We start from the raw sequence: 16297 nt of genomic DNA, 5'->3' as shown, positions 1-16297 counted from the left end.
TTTTATTTTTGGTTTTATTCTTTTCCAGGATTTTATGTTTGAAGATCTCTGACAAGAACATAGATATACTGAGAATATTAAGTTCTTGTTAATGGTTGCTTAGAGTGAAATATATATCGTAATATATATGAAACATAATATATAACAACAATATATGTTATACATAAAATGTAACACATGGGTTGTATGAAATATATCATACATTTTATATTCCACTCTAAGAATATATCTAACATATGTATTATTCTACATATAACAAAAAAGGCACAATCTACAAGACACATAATTGATAAGGTGAACTGCATTAAAATTAAAAACTTCTGCTTTGCAAAAACAAGACAACAAGCCACAGTGTTGAATAAATATCTGCAAAAGACACATCTGACAAATGACTGTTAGCCAAAATATACAAATAAACCTTAAAACTCAATAATAAGAAAAGAAATAACCCAATGAAAAAAATGGGCCAAATATCTTAACAGATCAAAGAAGATACACAGATTGCAAATAAGCATATAAAAAGATGATCCAAATTATATGTCACAGGGGAAATGCAAATTAAGTAACACTTATGGTATCAACAATGGGCATGAGATACCACCACATGTGTATTAGAATAGACAAAATCCAGGATACTGACAATATCAAGTTCTGGCCAAGGATGTGAGACAACAGGAACACTCATGTATTGCTGGTGGGAATGCAAAATGCTCCAGCCACTTTGAGGACAGTGTAGCAGTTTCTTAAAAAACTAAACAGACTGTCACCATGCAGTCCAGTGGTTTTGCTCCTTGGTGTTTACCCAAATGACTTGAAAACTTCTGTCCACACAGTAACCTTTACAAAGATGTTTATAGAGGCTTTATGCATAATTGCTAAAACTTGGAAACAAACAAGATGTCCTTCAGTAGGTGAATGAATAAACTGTGGTACCACCAGACGATGGAATATTATTCTGCACTGTAAAGAAATGAGCTATCAAGCTATGAAAAGCCATGGAGGAAAGCTGAAAGCATATTGCTAAGTAAAATAAGTCAATCCGAAAGGGCTATATTCTGTATTATTGCAATTACAGGACATCCAGAGATGGCAAAACTATAAAGACACTAAAAAGATCAGTAGTTCCCAAGGGTTGAAATGGGAAATGAGTAAGTGGAACACAGATAATTTGGGGGACACTGAAATTACTCTTGAATGATACTGTAATGGTGGATACAGGTCGTTATACATTTGCCTAACCCCACAAAATGGACAACACCATGAGCTAACACTAAATGTGAACTATAGACCTTGGGATATATTGATAACTCAAAGTAAGTTCATTAATAATTTTAAAAAATGTTCAATTCTGGTGGGGGATGTTGATAATGGGGGAGGCTATTCTTGTGTAGGGGTAGGGGGCATGTGGAAAATCTCTGTACCCTCCTCTCAATTTTGCTGTGAACTTAAAACTGGTCTAAAAAATAAAGTCTTGAAAATCAAAGAATGTGACATTGTTTGCATCTAATTTAAAAAGACCATCATTCCTACTGCAGTTGAACTCTTCTTCCTATTATCTGCCACCACTCAAGGAAGAGAAGGTGATTTGTCCAGGGGATGGCACTGAGAATTATCCCAAGTGACCTAGTTCCCCTTCAGTGTACAGCCTTAGACACTGAAGCTTCCTTTCTTCAACAGCACATCTTACAAGTCAAGAATATAAGGTCCCAAGCCCCAGGACCAACCTCAGAAGCAAATAAAACAGCAGGGAAAGGTAGACCCTGGGATTTGATTTCATTCCTGTTTGCCTCTAAGCATCATTTCCGTGATAGAAGGTGTGGAAGCAAACAAAACTACAAATGCCCATCACTAGTGATTATCCTGCAAAGTGATCTGCCCTTTTGAGAGGCATCCCCATTGCCATCCTTTAATTTATTCTCTTAGTGGAAATTTCCTGTTTCTCTTTGAGAAAGATAATTAAATCCTGTTTCCATTGTTCTTCCAGGCTGCTGTAGAGAACACACGCGCACGCACACACTCCACACAAAATGAGTTTTTAAAATTTATTTTCACAGTCGCTCCTACCAGCTCTAAAATTCAGAACCCATATGACTGATGGCATGTCCAGATGATCTGGTCCCAGGCCTGGAAAAGCAGCATTTTCCCCATGTTGCCTTCCCGATCTAGGACAGCCTGTGACTCTTCACTGCGTCTTCGAAAGAAAATGTATTATTTGCCTGCCTGGAAGACTTTGCAATTCAATGGATTATTTAAAAAATAAAACAGCAAACACAGTCTAGATACCGGTTTTGAGCGCCGACGCCCCGCTCGCTGTTGTGAGCGAAGCCCCAGGGAAGAAACCAATTCCCAGCCTAGACTCCTCAGAGCCCAGGGCCCGAAACGCGAGCCAGGCGGTGTGGTCCGGCTCCCCACCCACTGCCCCAGACTCAGGCCTTTGCCACTGGTCCCTAATTCCTCTGTTCCGGAGTTTTTCTCCAGCCCCCCACTAAGCCACAAAAGTGGCTGATCGGAAACGTTAGCAGATTCTGCTGAGCAGGAAGGGAGGGAAGGGATGATGGGGGTGGGGTGAGGTAAGGGAAGGGCTCTTCTGGCGGCATCTAATAAAACACACACACACACACACACACACACGTGCTCCTATTGATGGCAGGTAGTGCAACCCCCTCCTCCGCCTTCTATTAGCGTATGGTGCAGAGGAGCGTCTCCACCACCGCACCCCTACACGGGTCCCCGCCCTGCGCCGCCCGCAGGAGTGGAGTGAGGAAAGGAGGGAGGGAGGGAGCAAGGGGTGGGGACCTGGGCGCGCGCAGGGAGGAGTGGAGGAGGCTGAGCAGCGCAGCTGCCCTCGGGGAGGCGGGGCTGCTACCTCGCCCGGAGCGCCCTGGCAGGAGGGGCGCAGTCTGCGTGCAGGCGGTCGCCGGCTCTCCTGCTGCGCCTGTCGGCTTTCCAATTCCGCCGGCTCGAATGGGGCTAGACTAACCCGGGTTCCAGGGGCTGCCAGCGGCTGGAGGCCCCGGAGCAACAGGAGCCCAAAGAAAAAGAAGCAGCCGGGAGAGAGCGCAGGGGAGAGAGAGGCCCGCGCCCTCCCCTGGGGCCAGATTCTGCAGGTGCACCCGGTGGGAATGGTCGGCTGGCTAGGTCGCAAGTAAGTGTCTTTCCTTTTGCTCCTTCTGTGTGGCAGGAGGAGAAACCTCCCGTCTTTCGCCGTTGCTCGCCTCAACCGCCACACCCACCTGTGTCTTATTTTCACATCTCGGTTCTGGCACCCAGTATTACGCCGCCTGGGAAAAAGAGAGGGGAGAAGCTTGCCCAGGTGGTTCCAGCAATGGGAGGAAGAGGAGCTGGGAGGGTAGTTATTTCGAAAGCTGGGTAGCTCCTTTGCCGGCTTTAACCCTGTGGGTTTGATGCCAGGTTCTGAAACTGGAAAGGAAAGGTAGCCATGCCTGCCGGTTTACTGTTTTTTGTTTCTTTCTGTTTACGCTAACATAGTTGTTAGATGGGCTTCAGTTCAAGGAGCACTCATATTTTTTACGAGCAAAAAGCATGTGCTGTATTTCCCAACTGCAAAGCTGACCGTGGAGACCCAGCATAGCAGATACTACCTGTGGGGACAGAAAACAGCCCCGCACCCCTTAAGAACACACAAACGCAAAAAATTAACAGAACAGCTCTACCCCTATTTCTCAGAGCAGTTTATTTTTTTCAAACGAATAAGCACTTTATAGTGAAATTCAGAAAAGATGGAGAATCCTTTTAACTTCTTATCGAATTCAACTTAGGAAACTCATTTACTTTTAAGAAAAAAAGCGGATATTTTCGTCCCTTATATTCAAGACAAAAGATCAGAACAAGAAAATAGAAACGTTAATGCCAGTTTTTGTGATTAAACATTTCACTCATTATTTTAGTGTTTTGTTTTGTTTTGTTATTTAAGTTCCAGCATTCATAGGTTAGGCGAGAAACTGAGGGGTATTTTTAAGAAGTTCGTGTCAGTAAGATAAAAGCCAATCAAAGTAAGCTTTTAAGAAAGTGACAGATTGTCAAGTTACTGAATAGGAAGTCAGTGTTGGGAGGTTCAGTTATTTACGGAAACATATTTAATATTCTTTTTTATTTCTTCTTCCCTGTAGACAAGATAAAGATGTTCTCTCTCTTTCTTTCCTTGTAATTTAAATACATTTTAATAACTTTTGCTTTAACACCAATATAAACCTATTTTAGATAATCTGCAAACCAAATCCAATTATTAAACTGTTCATTTTATTGAGAATTCTTCAGATTTTTCCCACTATTTAAAAAAGTTTAAACTAGAATTTTCTTTCTTATAATTTATGGTGAGATTTAAATATATATGTATATATATACCGAGTATTTGAAAACTAGTCTTATCTGATCCTTATGTAACAAATTATCATGATTGTTAGTCAAGCTTATCAACAACCAAATTCTAGACAGAATATGTCATTTTATGTAAAGGAGGATGTGCCCTCTGTTTAGGCAACTGATAGTGGTTTGGCTTAATATAAGTTTTTTTTTTTTTTTTTTTTTTTTTAGATGTTTAAAAGGAGGTTTCCTTAAGTAAACCACTGTGCAGTTGTGGGACACAGTGATGTATTTTTACAGAGACTGGATATATGGTATGCCATGATTCCTGTGATGCAGGGTTGGGCTCACTGAGTACCTGATGCTTCCACAGGAGAAAGATGAGTCAGGTCTGGCTCTCTGCCAAAAGAACCCTGGGCCTCCTGTGCCCTAGGGCCTGCAAGTAATCATGGGAACTCTTCTGTGGTAATGCTTCTATGTTTTTACTACCTGTTGCTGTGCTGTTTCAGCAGCTAAATAAATAAATAAATTCAGAAAAGCAATCGGTAGGGTCCTATTTACTTTATTTAATATATTCAACCCACTTTCTCTGTGGCAAGGAAAAAAGTAAAATTTTTCATTTTGCCTGAATAATAAAAACTAGTTTTTATCCAGTTTTTATTCCTACTAGTTATGCAAAAGAGTGTGAAGCAATAGAAGGTTTTATATGGTATTTTTCTAAGACAAGTCATGATCTTGTAAAGGAGCTTAAAGTTTATTAATGTAAATGGAATATTCTGGATGTCAGAATGATAATAATTTATATTTTTTTCTAAAACTCTGTCTCAGATCTTTCCTCCCATCTTCATTATCTGAATAAGTGGCTTTGCCATCCAAGTATTGAAATCACCTTTGATTGCTCTCTTCCTTATGACCCCATTTCAGCCATATCCAGCCTGTATGTAGATGGATCAATCTTATCTCCCAAATTTATTTCTATGTCTTCATACATCTCAGATGCATCTTGTTCACCCTCTTTTCTGTATCTATACTGCCACCAAATTAGTTCAGGTCATCATCATAATTTACTTGGAATCCTGCCACAACATCCACAGCAGTCTCTCTACTTCTGTAATTTTCTCTTGTGCAATTCATTCTCCATACAAAGCAATACCATCCTGTCTCCCCTTACAAACATTGACTCACAACTGCATTAAAAAAAAAAGACAAAGAAATAAACACTGCTACACAGAGACCAATTAGCAATAACAATAAATGCCTTTCCTCAGCATGTGGTTTACTCTCTGTTCTGTCCCTTCTCTCCAACCTCACCAGAACCTATTTTCTTCTCATTAAGGTGCTCCTGCCCAGGTGGCGTTTCAGTGGCTAAAACCCAGGAAACAAGAGCACTCCTTAAGGTTTTTCCAAATGCTGTTCCCAATGCCGGAACTATGCATGCTCACTCCTTCTCAAACTTTAAATCTCAGCTGAGGTTTTTGTTTGGGGAAGATCATTTTTGATCATCTTGTCAAAAGTAGGTTGTCCCCTGTTGGCCTTGATCTTGGTAACTTATTTGTTTCTTTCATAATGCTTGTTACAGTATGCAGGTGTTTTGTGGATTTGCATACTGAATAGACTATGTCTTCATTGTTGGCTTAGCTTCTAGAATAGTGCCTGGCATCAAAGAGTAGGGGGGTTGTAGATATTTATATAACTAATAAAGTACAAGAATATGGATTCTTCCAGCATAAAGCTCATCAACCCTGGAAACATGCATTTTGTGATTCTATTTATTTTTTATTTGTTGACCATTTAGTATATTTACAATATTCTGCTATAACTTTGAGAAGGTAAAATAAAAAAATCCTGAGATGTATTCTCATCTTTTAGCAGTGTGGATGATAATGTACTCAAAGGTAAGTAATTTGTAAATTCTTAGAAATGCAGTGACCACAAATGTACTAAAATATATTGTAAGAAAAAATTAGATTGCATAAACTAATATAATTTTAGTATGAGTGACTCTAAATTTACAATGATGATCTTTTTAGGTTTAAATCTGTATCATCTACCAGGAATTTAAGGGCCAGTCAATAGTCACTGACTATGAATTTAAAATATTCTTTTTAAATAAATATAGACACTTATGTGAGCTTAGTTGATAGAAATACAGCCAGATAAGGCTAAGGACATAGATTAGGTTTCCACATGGTCTAAATTGATGTTTGCCCCAGGTACAAAGGGCACATTATCTACACATTTGAAGCACCCTTTAAGGAAGTTTCAAAGAAGCAATGCGGGCTTATTCATGAAGACCCATTATTGTTATTAGAGTGGGAATAAGAACTGCAAACTTCATGCTGATCAGTGATTGTGTCATATTTATATGAGAATTTTACTAAACACACATACACACACACACACACACACACACACACACACACTTTGTATGGTAACTTGCCTGCCCTCTTTATTTTTCAAGACTGTACTTAAAAATATTAAACTAACAAGTAATTTCACTATTAACATTTGGTTGAAAATATAGCTATGAGTTAGGTGACAAACTCTGATTAGTGATTTTTTTAATGTAGTGAATGGCCAGCCACAGTTTTTTTGGTAAATAGTTTGGTTATTACATTACATCTTGAAGGAATAAATTCTTTCACTAATTATTACCAGGGATTTTTAAAAATTTGCTCTGAAGAGGGCATATCGTTGTATTGGAGAGCATCTGTGTACTAACTGAAGATGGTCCTCCATATTACACAACACAAGTTAGCTAATTTATTCTTTACAGAAGTATTGTGACATCTTCCTTTAGAACTATGTAGAGTTGGATTACCACTTGAGAGGCAAGGTCGTATTAAAATGGATATTATAAGATTGCATAAAAATATTTTTATATGAGGATTTATGAGAGCATCCAGAGAATGTGGGTAGAATACATTTGTGGAATATGAGATAACAATTTTGATGTCTTGCCATTCTAAAAAATTAAATTTCTTCATTGAAGGTTTCACTTACTCTTTCCTCTCAGCATTGCTGGAAAGAAATGCTTTAGGCAAAAGGGAAAGCCATCAGCTCTTGGCAGCTAAAGGTGGAATAAAGTTTGAAGGAATGAAACCCTTCTTGGTGGTAAGGAAAAATGCCAGACCATGATAAAGTGGGGAAGGAAGAGAGGAATGCCTTATTGTGCCAGTAAGCATAATATGCCACAAACAAATTTGAATTGGCATATTTAGAAGTGAATTATTCTATATATTTCTAGCCCTATTGAGAAAACAGTTCTTTCCACAGCTCTTTAAATAAGACCTTACTGTAAGTAAAAAATATGCTATTATTGTTTCTTTAATACAGGAAATGAAATACCTTTAGATTTTTTAAAGTGATATAACGTGAAGCCAAAAAATGCCATATATTGTTGTTAAAACCTACCATTACTTTAATTGTAATTTCCTTGGTATTCATTTTATGAGTTCCTTTTTTGTGTGTCAAGTGTTTGAGAAACTGCTATTACTGATCATACATTTCTTTAAAATGTCTTCTTGGATTTTTTACAAAGCTTTCTGAATCATTTATCAAAATACAATAAAACTCTAATTGCACCTATGATTGTTCACTTGGAAATTTAGAAAGAGTGAGTACATTTACAATGTCATTAAGCTAGCATCCTGCCCTGCAATGAATGCCCCTTTTCTGCTTTATTTCCTTCTTCCCTCCTACATCTCATCTTCTAAATGTTTAATATGTATGCCAGTAATGCAAATTTCACTCCACCTTCAGGTCAAACTATTAATACAAATAATTGGAAAATTAGGCCTCTAAAGAAAGATAAATAAGATTAGATATATGCATTAAAATATAAGTATTAAAAACGTTTCCATGGAGATTTTTAATAAAAATTGTATGTGCTATCTGCATACCTAGACTCCCTGTATTATCTGATTTTTTTTTTTTTATCTAGGGGTAATTTCACTGGATGTGGTATCTGTCAACTTTTACTAGTTGCTCCTATGCTATATGTTTTTGAATCCAATGTAATTATTTTTAAAATATGTCACCTTCTTGAGAATCTACACTTTAGAATTTGAAAAAATAAGTAAATGTAGATATTCAAATCCATGAAAATGAGTAAAACAGGAAAAATTAGAAAAAAGTTACATGATAATAAAATATCATGCCAGGCACAGTTGGTCACACATGTGGTCCCAACATTTTGGGAGGCTGAGGCTGGAGGATTGCTTGAGCCAGGAGTTCTAGATCAGCCTGGATGATATAAGGAAACCCTGTTTCTACAAAAAAATTTAAAAAATTATATTTCATGTATTGATTTAAACTCTACTAAATCACTACTCTTTCAAGTCCAATAGACAGTGTATATTTTAGGGCATAGAGTAACATTTATATAGGATGAATTGAATGCTTTATTGCTAAGTGATGCCTTTACTTTATCCGAGTAATTCCTTCTAGGTAAATATTAGGGAACCAATCTTTATAAATGATCCTTTCATGGAAAAAATATTATAAAGTTGAAGTGATGAATTTGTTTCCTTCTTAACAAAATATATATTCTGGTTACCCCCCGTCCAAACTTGGCTCATGGCAATTCAGGTAGGAAAAATGGAAGTGGCTTACTCATGGATCAACTGGGAATAAGGTTCTAATCCCATGAGATCAGCTGACAGATTTTTAAGAAGGAACACTTGTAGAACAGCTAGGCAGAGAAGTACCTTTCAAAGTTTATATTACATCTCTACTATGTTTCAGACCGTAACATATTTTATAAAGTGTTAAACACACAGAGAAATCAATTTGAGTTCAAATTAGTATAGTTAAAGAAAGGTTTTTTCCCCAAATATTTTCGTTACTCAATATGTGGTTTTAGTAAAATATTAATTTCTTAAATATTGCTTCCCTGTAAATTAGTAGTATCTACTTCTAAGGGCTATTGCATATATTACACACACACACACACACACACACACACACACACACACACACCCTAATTTGTTTTTTCCAAAATAGCCATTTTAGTGTCTTACACATGATAAGTAGACATAAGTAGGTGTTAATAATGATATGTAAACGTTTGATAACTTGGGATATTATCATCAAAATGCTTTTTTTTTTTTTTTTTTTTTTTTCCCGAGATGGTGTTTTGCTCTTCTTGCCCAGGCTGGAGTGCAATGGCACCATCTTGGCTCACTGCAACCCCCGCTTCCTGGGTTCAAGGGATTATCCTGCCTCAGCTTCCTGAGTAGCTGGGATCACAGGCATGTGCCACCACACCCTGTTAATTTTGTATTTTTAGTGAAGATGGGGTTTCACCATGTTGGCCAGGCTGGTTTTGAACGTCTGACCTCAGGTGATCGGCCCACCTCGCCCTCCCAAAGTGTTGGGATTACAGGCATGAGCCACTGGTATCTGGCCTCTTTTTCTAACTAAGTTTTAGGGTACATGTGCAGGATGTACATATGTGCAGGTTTGTTACATAGGTAAAGGTGTGGTGGTTTCACTCTGTTACCCAAGCTGGAGTGCAGTGGTGTGATCTCAGCTCACTGCAACCTCCATCTCCTGAGTTCTAGCAATTCTTCTGCTTCAGCCTCCCAAGTAGCTGGGATTACAGGCATGCGCCACCACTCCCGACAAATTTGTAGTTTTAGTAGAGATAGAATTTCACCATTTTGGCCAGGCTGGTCTCAAACTCCTGACCTCAGGTGATCTGCCCTCCTCGATCTCCCAGAGTGCCATGATTACAGGTGTGAGCCACTGCACCAGGCCAGCAATTATCCTGTTACAAGGAAAAATGCAGATGGAAAAGTTTACATCCTGCTAACATTACTGATAACATTAATGTAACAGTCTTACATATGGAAGTCTCCTTAATACTAACTGAACAGTTTGTTAAGGGATTTTCATATGCTCCATTTAAATCCTCATGACCACCAATTTGAGGTAAGAACACTAAGGCACAGAAATTACCTAACCTTTCCAAAGACTCACAGTGGTTACTATACTTGAGTAACATGCACATTTCTTTTATAGGAAATAAATCTTATATATTCTAAGTATATGTTTGCACATACTCCACACAGATACACCTGATGGTTATGTTACCCAGTATTCCATAAAATATTTTCAATCCTTAATGGAGCTAAAATAAAATTATATTTACAATCAAACATACCAAATCATGTAATTACAGTAATAGAGAACAACAAAAAAAAAGAAAGATGGAAGATTGTTTCAGTTTTCATATTGAGTATACCAATTCATGAGAGGTACATTGTATTAAGTCAAAATTGAGTTTTTGATGGAAGTTTGAAGACATTATAGAAAGAGTACCTATGCATTTTAAGTGTTTTTGAAGTTGTTTTATAGGTTGAATGACTTCACTTTCCTGGTCTAGGGGTATCATTGCACTACTCTAACAAACATTAGTGATACTGATTACTGACTTTGCCATGATTCCCATATTTTGTTTTACCATTTAAAAAATTAAAATGGATAAAAGGACTTTTCCAAGGAAGGAAGGAGTTGAAAAAAGAAGATGGTATAATTAAAAGGGATATGTGTATGAAATGTCTAATGTGGGCCAGGCACAGTGGCTCATGCCTGTAATCCAGCACATTGCGAGCTGAGGCAGGCGGATCATTTGAGGTCAGGACTTCAAGACCTGACCTCAAGTGATCCACTTGCCTCAGACTCACAATGGCCAGCATAGTGAAACTCCATCTCTACTAGGAAAAAAAAATGCAAAAATTAGCTGGGCATGGTGGCTGGCATCTGTAATCCCAGCTGCTCAGGAGGCTGGGGCAGGAGAAGTGCCTGAGCCTGGGAGGTGAAGGCTGCAGTGAGCCAAGATTGAGCCATTGCACTACAGCCTGGACAACAGGGTGTGACTCAATCTATAAAGTAAAAAAAAAGAAATGTCTTGGGTGAAGTTCATTCCGAAATGGAAAAGAAACAGGGATTGAAGCTATGCATATGAGATCCTGGGGCTAGTGGATGGAGAAGTATGTAAAGCAAAGTGATCTTGCGCAAGATGAGATGACGGTGTTCATATATCCTGAAAAATAAGAATTTAGATATTCTATACTGGAGGAGTACAAATATTTAGAGCATCACAAATTGATGCACACAAATGAAACCTAAATCACAGTACTCACTGTCACAAAGACTCAATTATCTATGTCAGTTAAATTGTCCAGCATCAATAATTCAAGAAGTTTTAAGTGTTTTAAAACATTTTTGGAAACTAATTTATTTTGTTATATTTATAACAACATTTTGCATGCAAGTGATTTTTAAAAAATATCAATTTTCCACTTAGATACTGTACTTTGACTGGGATGTAAAAATCTTGGGAAATTGGGCCCTTGAGTTCTGTGATATATCTCCATCTATTTTAGTGATTTGTGGATTGGTAGCTTGTCGTCTAGACTTACTGGTTAAGATTTTATTGACACTGCATGAGTTAATCATCTCACACCCACTAAAATGGCATTATTAAAAATGAAAAGTGTTGTTGAAAATGTGAAGAAAATGAAACCCTTGTTCACTGTTGATGGGAATGCATAATAGTATAACTGCTGTCGAAAATATTACGGAAGTTCCTCAAAAAAAATTAAAAATAGAACTACCATATGATCCAGCAATTGAAATCAGGATATCAAAGAGATATATGCACTTCTGTGTTCATTGCAGGATTATTCACAATAACCAAAATGTGAAAACAACCCAATGACCATCAACAGATGAAAGGGTAAAGAAATGTGGTCTGTATATAAAATAGAATATTATCCAGCCTTAAAAAGGAAACATTACTATTTGTGACAGCATGCATGGACCTTGAAGAGACATGCTAAATGAAATAAGTAAAGGGACATAAGAAAATTCTGGAGGTGACAGGTATGCTTAAGAAGTAAACTGGCAGACAAAACAAAGTTAAAGCTGAAATTTCCAACTGATTTATCTTAGGATAGTGATTAATCATTAGGTCTGGTCTAGTTGGCTTCCAATGTGTGTAGGTCCGGAGTTGGCATCCAAGTTGATATTGGTGCCATTGAGGTTTGTAGGGAGGGAGGACCTGGCAGAGATCCCAAAGGCAGTGGTAAATGGCTGCTGAGTCCCTCCAGGCCAGCTCTAAGAACTCCGTCTTACTCTTCTCAGCATTCATACTCTTCCTGGAATTTAAAAGCAATTCCTTCTTTCCTCCCCTCTTTCTTTTTTCCCTCCCTTCCTTCTTCAGAAAGTATTAAAGTTGGCACTATTGTAGACACCAGATATAGCAATGAACAACACATGGAGATTTGATACCAATTTTAAGAAATAATGAATAGATAAATATTCGCCACTATCCATCATTCTACCATAAGATATACTGTGAAAAACAATAAAACAGGACAGAGACTTGAGAAAAGGAAGTATTGTTTAAAGTAGACAGAAAACTTTTATAGAGGAATATTTGAGTAAAGGCATGAAGCAAATGAGAAAGTAAGGGAGCTAGCTAAAAACTGAAGAATCATTCTAGTCATACACAGAAAAACAGCAACTGCAATAGCCCTAAGGCATATTTGATGTATTTAAGGAGAAGCAAGAAAGCCAGCATGGCTGAAATACAGAGAGCAAGATTGAAAGCAGAAGTTGAGGACCTTTTCTTGATTTTGTAGAGATTACTAACCTTCATTGAGGGCTGCATTATAAACCAATGGTAAAATGACCAGCATGGGTCCAACTTTGGAAAGGGATGAGTGTACCTTTTTTTTTTTTTTTTTTTTTTTGGAGGTTCTTTTCTTTTTTTTTTTTTTTTTTTTTTTGAGACAGAGTCTCACTCTGTTGCCAGGTTGGAGTGCAGTGGCATGACCTCTGCTCACTGCAATCTCTGCCTCCTGGGTTCAAGCAATTCCCCTGCCTCAGCCTCCCGAATAGCTGGCATTATAGGTGCACACCACCATGCCTAGCTAATTTTTTGTATTTTGGTAGAGACGGAGTTTCACCATGTGGGCCAGGCTGGTCTCAATCTCCTGACCTCATGATCTGCCTGCCTCCGCTTCCCAAAGTGCTGGGATTACAGGCATGAGAAACTGTGCCCAACTGAGTGCACCCTTTTTTAACTGAATCCCTTTCTGGGCACAAGTAACATATAATCAGAATAAATGTTTGAGAAGCCTCTAATTTCTGTACAAAAAAAATGTGTTTTTGTCATTTTTTGGTGATTTATATGTAAATGTATATGTAAGTGTACTTATATACAAATGTTCTAGATTTTCCTCCTGTCTGAAATGGATTGGATTCTTGGAACCCCTTATTACTATTTGGGGCAAGGGAAAGGGCCAATATGACAAGATTACAATTGAGAGTAACTTTACATGTTTAAATTTTGGAAACTAAAACAATGGCAGGAGGACAGTAATATTTTGTATATTTTGATTAATATTTATGTTTATTACATGACTATTTCTCATGAAATGGTATTGCATAGATATAAATGACTATTGCCCAGCAAAATAGATACCAAAGAGACACCGCATGGTATCAGGGTTGACTCACTGCTAACTACTGTGATTTTTGTCTCCTACTGACTCTTTCTACCTTACGGATCTCAACAAAATGCTGGTGAATTTTAAAATATACATAACAACGGTGGCTCACGCCTGTAATCCTAGCACTTTGGGAGGCTGAGGTGTGTGGATCACCTGAGGTCAGGAGTTCAAGACCAGCCTGGCCATCATGGTGAAACCCCATCTTAAAAAAAGAAAAAAAAAGTAAAATATACATAACAAAATTTACCATTTTAACCATTTTGAATGTACAATTCGGAGGCATTAGTTACATTCATGTTGTACATGATGATCACTATCCTTCTTCAGAACATTCTCATCATTCCAAACGAAAACTGGGTAACTATTAAACAGTGACTCCCCATTCCTCTCTTCCTCTATCTCCCAGTAATCACTATTCTACTTTTTCTATAAATTTGACTATTCTAGGTTCCTGATATAAGTGGAACCCTACAGCATTTGTCTATTTGTATCTGGCTTATTTTACTTAACATAATGTTTTCAAGGTTAATCCAGGTCGTAGCATACATCAGAATTTTATTTCTTTTTTTAAGGCTGTATAGTATTACATTGTGCCTACATACCACATTTGGTTTATCTGTTCACCTGTTGATAGGCATTTGGGTTGTTTTCACTTTTTGGCTACTATGAATAATGCTGCTATGAACACTGGTGTACAGATAACTATCTGAGTCCCTTCTTCCAATTGTTTAGGATACATGCCCTAAAGTAGAATTGCTGGACCATGTGGTGATTCTGTTTAATGTCTGAGGAACAACCATAGGGTTTTCCACAGCAGCTGCACTATTTTATATTCCTACCAGCAATGCACACAGGTTATAATTTCTCCATATCCTCGTTAATGCTTCTTTTCCTTTTTTTTTTTTAACAATAGCCATCCTACCAAGTATGAAGTGATATTTTATTGTGGTTTTGATTTGCATTTCCCAAATGATTAGTGATGTTGAGTATCTTTCCATGTACTGATTGACCTTTCTTTGGAGAAATGTCCTTTCTAATTCTTTGTTCATTTTTAATCTACTTGTTTATTTTTTGTTGAGGTGTAGGAATTTTTAATATATTGCCAATGTTAATCCCTTACCAGATATATGATTTGCAATTATTTTCTCCCATTATATGGATTACCTTTTCACTTTCTGGTAGTGTTCTTTGATGTACAAAGTTTTAATTTTGATGAAATCCAATTCACCTATGTTTTTCTTTTGTTGCCTGTGCTTTTGGTTCCACGTCCATGTGCGAGATCTAATGTCTTGAAGATTTTCCCCCATGATATCTTCTTAGAATTTTACAGTTCTAACTCTGATGTTTAGGTCTGTGATTCATTGGTGATTTTTTTAAAATATCCTATATACTTTATAGATTCTAAGAGAGGTTCCAGCTTTCCCCTACCTGTTGCCTTCAGAGATCTGATTTTTAGTCTAAATGTACCTTACCATGAACATGTGCCTTCCTTTATAAGAACGCCCATTTAATTTTGTTTTGTTCTGTCTTTTCTTTTATACTAGGATTTAAATTTTTGACTTGTTGGATGATTATAGTAGCAATTTAGGAGAATTCCTGATGGGGAAAAATATTCTTGCCTAGCTAGTTAATAAATTTAGAGACCCTTCATTTTCTATCCTAGATATGATTAAGTCAAGCAAGGATTCTATTTTGCTGCAGTTGTAATTCACACAGACCCTTTTAGGATGCTTTGCACAAAGTACTGTAGGCGCTTAATACTTGAGTAAACAAATTGAGTAAATGAATGAAAAACAAAAGCTATCTTCTTTTCTCAATGGTCAAACAGATCAATGATTTCTCCTATTTAGAGTCTCAGATTTCTCTTAATTAAGCAAGTTCACAAATCTCCTCTCTTCTTTCCTTTGTTAGTAAAAGCACTTATTTTTTACTCAAAGTGTTTTCAGAAGAGTTTGTTACTGAAAGCTGAAGTTTTTGTTTTGTTTTGTTTTGTTTTTAGACGGAGACTTGCTCTGTCACCAGGCTGGGGTGCAGTGGCACAATCTCAGCTCACTGCAACCTCTGCCACCTGGGTTCAAGTGATTCTTCTGCCTCAGCCTCCCAAGTAGCTGGGACTACAGGCACGTGCCACCACGCCCGGCTAATTTTTTTTTTCTGGGAATTTTTTATTTTATTTTATTTTATTTTTTCCCCATATATTTATTTTATTGCATTTTAGGTTTGGGGGTACATGTGAAGAACATGCAAGATTGTTGCATAGGTACACATGTGGCAGTGTGATTTGCTGCCTTCCTCACCATCACCTACATCTGGCATCTCTCCCCTTGCTATCTCTCCCCAGCTCCCCACCACCCACCGTCCCTCCCCTATTTCCCCCCAACTGACCCCAGTGTGTAGTGCTCCCCTCCCTGTGTCCATGTGTTCTCATTGTTCAACACCCACCTATGAGT

General features: G+C 37.6%; 1 protein-coding gene across 3 annotated transcripts in view; it reads left to right on the top strand.

The window, feature by feature from the left end:
• Positions 1 to 2833: 2833 nt before the first annotated feature.
• SCN9A (sodium voltage-gated channel alpha subunit 9) overlaps positions 2834 to 16297 on the top strand; it is a 185886-nt gene continuing 172422 nt past the window's right edge. For all 3 annotated transcript variants that reach the window (XM_017548396.2, XM_017548412.2, XM_017548392.2), the window contains exon 1: positions 2834 to 3145. The gene's annotated coding sequence lies outside the window, so the exon portion shown is untranslated. The remainder of the gene's footprint in view (positions 3146 to 16297) is intronic.

Source organism: Cebus imitator, unplaced genomic scaffold (genome assembly GCF_001604975.1).
Source record: "Cebus imitator isolate Cc_AM_T3 unplaced genomic scaffold, Cebus_imitator-1.0 Scaffold10, whole genome shotgun sequence".
In the NCBI taxonomy this organism is placed as follows: domain Eukaryota; kingdom Metazoa; phylum Chordata; class Mammalia; order Primates; family Cebidae; genus Cebus; species Cebus imitator.
The sequence above is the reverse complement of the archived record's forward strand: the minus strand, read 5'-3'. Positions and strand labels throughout refer to the sequence as shown.